A 3,247-nucleotide genomic window follows, 5' to 3' on the forward strand; every position below is an offset into this window, starting at 1 on the left:
TTGAAAGATGTTAACTTAGTGGTCATTAATACATAATTTCCCAAATGTGCAAAAGCTTAGGTAAATGGTTAATATAATGTTTGAGCATTAAGTGTGGGTAGATGGATATTCAGGGTGCTCTCCTGGATTTAACCCAGATGTGTTTCTATGGATTTATTCTAATAAATCTGCTCTCTGTGAGTCTTTAAGTAACCATTTTCAAATCTTCCAGCTCTTGGAGAAGGGAAGTATCTTTTATTTTTCTAACTCATTGTTTTTCTAGCTATGTTTCAATTGCTGTGTTCTTTGAGGTTCAGCTGCTTTTGGATTTTTAGGTTCTTGAATTTTTCGTCTATCTCAGGATTTCCAGATGTTAACTGAGAGTCAGTTGCTTTTGGCTTTTTAGATTCTTGGATTTTCATCTATCTCAGTGTTTCCAGATGTTAACTGAGACACTGTATTTCAGGGTGTGCTCTGCGGGACAGAGGTAGGTGTCAAATCTGGACTCTTGTCACTTCTTACTTCCTGCTTTGCAGTTTTCTTAGCTTTATATTTCCTTTGATTTTTCAGGGCTGCTTTTGATAATGGTTTATCATTTCCTGGTTGTGATTTCTTATTCTGGGGTGATTTCTCTTTATGCAGCTTAGAATTGGTGATTGGTTTATTTCTGAAAGCTGGGAGTCTATCAGTCATTGTAAAGTTAGGTTCCTAGTTGGGTGCTTCACTTGGAACTGCTTGATAAGTTACTGCTTTTGCTGGAAATAGTTCATCCAGAAATGGCTGCCAAGAAACCTGCCATATTTCTACATTTGATGATACATCTTACTCATGCAGGACAGGACTGGTATAATGTCAAAGCTTGTATCCATTATTAACACACAACCTGGGAGCATGTGTGATAGTAAAAGGTGCTCCCATCTAGGTACCTAGCATAATATGTATGAACAGAGGCTACTTGTTTGGAAATAAGTTTGTAGCTTTTAATATCCCACACTCACGTTTGTTCTTCAGATTTCCGAATCCAGTTAGTGTTAATATATGGCCACAAGGGCCAAATAGGCTGCCTTAGAGCACCAGTTCCAAGGTCAAACACAAGATCACATTTCGGGTTGAAAATCATAGCTTTGGCAGGCATAAAACCATATATAGCATAAAACTCAGTAGAACCAGAATTCCAAATTATATCATAAATGGGGCTATGTTTTGGTAATTGAACAAATGACAGCATTTTCTCCATTGGTTGCAGTGCAATGCAGCCTTTGTTCCCCATAGCAGGAAGTTCTTGTCTTGTCAACATCTGTTCTCGCTATTACAAGCCAGCAGCGGCTTTTTCATTCCACAGCATTGTAACCTTATCAGCTTAGAGAAACTGCTGTTCGCTAAAGCTGCATGAGGTCCAAAAAAGTTGGGGTACGAGTATAATACAACAAATGAAAGTACACCCTTACTCCTGGAACATGGACAGACCCCTGTGTGACTGGAGTCCAAGCGATAACTCACAATTAATGTTTTGCAAAGACAATTTACTTATAATTTTATAAAATTGTCATTTACAAGGAAGTGAACTTTATTGTTAACATTTTGGACACAAAACAGTTTCATCATCTGACCAGATGGATACCAATTTGCATTTTTTTCTTGATGAAAGACTTCAAGCACACCCCACTCTCACGTGATGGAGTTGCAGGTTGAGTCTCCCAGCAGTGCCATGTGTAGGGAAGTGTAAGGCTGCTATATTGCTAGGACACGGGTTTTTGGTAAGAATTCAAGGCAAAGTGCATTTGGAGGTAGAAGAAGTGTAGTAAACCCATGTTAGTGACACAGATAATATTTATAATTTTTTTCCTTTGCCCCAACAAATGAGGGTCCAACTGTTGCTCAAGTTATAGACTTTGTAATTTTCCTGAGATTTCCTTGGAAACACTATGCTTTCTGCAAAACATGGTGGTGCATTCACCATACAGAGTCCTTCTGATCCTCAGTTGGGTTCACATACCGACTGTGGGAACTTAGAAGCATCCTTATCTCTGAGTCTGTAGCCAAATCTTCCAGGAGTGGCATGGACAGCCCCACCATCTCCTGGAAAACAGTTACCTTTCTTTCCAATCCCCCTTCTTGTCATGAACTGTTATACTGCTGCTGGGTCTCTTATTTGACTAACTTGGGGGAGGTCTGTCCTCCCCTCCCCGCTGGAAAGTAATGGGAAATGCATGAATTCTCCAGGTACACAGCCTTTGCTTCTGCAGTTTCTCTTTGGCCATATGAATAAGCCCGCAATGAATCCTCAGCAGTAGGAATTTGGATTGCAATTGGTGCTCTCTGTCACCACTTTATTGATGTCAGCTGCAGAAACCTCCACCCGGTCTTCAGTGGGGTCCAAATGAACCAGAGCAGGAGGAAGGAAATAAACTGCCGTCCCTCCATAGGCTCCTATCAATTCACACTCAGCACCAAGGCCATCTGGCACCTGACTCACATTCCGCAACTGTGTCCACAGAATCTGAGATCTGGCAGGGCGGGGACTGACATCCCTCCTTCCCCAACTTCCAGCCTGACTCTTCTGGTACCCTCATCTCGAAAGGGTCACTACCATCCTTTACTTCCTCAATCCAATAATGTAAGCAATTGGCTCAAATCTCTTTCACTCCCTTTCCACAAAGAGTTCACAGTCAGATACAAACGCACCTCATACTCCACCATGCATCGCTGCTCTTACTACCACAGCTGTGTCACAGTGATACCTCCTCCCCACATCCCCTCCTCCATGGCCTCTGCAGTGCTCTCTCTGCTTGCTTTCCCTTTCTCACTTTACTCACTGCATAACAGCAGCATGATTCTCCAAGAAGTTATTCCATCCATCTCCCTGTTCAAGGCCCTAGAACACCACTCATGGCACCTACAGTAGCTCCCCACGCCTGCCATTCCCCACACACCTGTCCCTCCTGCTTCCCAGCCTCAGGCTGAGTACCTGTCCCCTGCTGGATCCCCAGCCAGGCTGCCTCTGGTGAGCATGGGCCTCTCTGACCTGGGAGCTCTGCACAGTTCCCTAGGCACCCTAGGTGTGAAAGCCTTGTCCTGGGTCCTTCTGTGACGGCTTCCTTCTTACCTTCAGATGCTACTTTCTGAAGTAGCCTCTCCCGGGTCATATCTACCTCACTGCCCTGTTACTACCTTGCCTGGTCATGTGTTGACTGGCCAATTGTCTGTCTTCCCAGGCAGAATGCTGGTTCAGTGAGGGGAGGAGAGAGGTCTTTCTCACCATTGCTCC

At 43.7% G+C, this 3,247-nt stretch overlaps 1 pseudogene; it reads right to left on the reverse strand.

The window, feature by feature from the left end:
- Positions 1 to 406: 406 nt before the first annotated feature.
- LOC126962225 (eukaryotic translation initiation factor 2A-like) lies at positions 407 to 2,552 on the reverse strand (annotated as a pseudogene).
- Between the last annotated feature and the right edge of the window lie 695 nt (positions 2,553 to 3,247).

The sequence above is a fragment of the Macaca thibetana genome, chromosome 9 (genome assembly GCF_024542745.1).
Source record: "Macaca thibetana thibetana isolate TM-01 chromosome 9, ASM2454274v1, whole genome shotgun sequence".
In the NCBI taxonomy this organism is placed as follows: Eukaryota; Metazoa; Chordata; class Mammalia; order Primates; family Cercopithecidae; genus Macaca; species Macaca thibetana.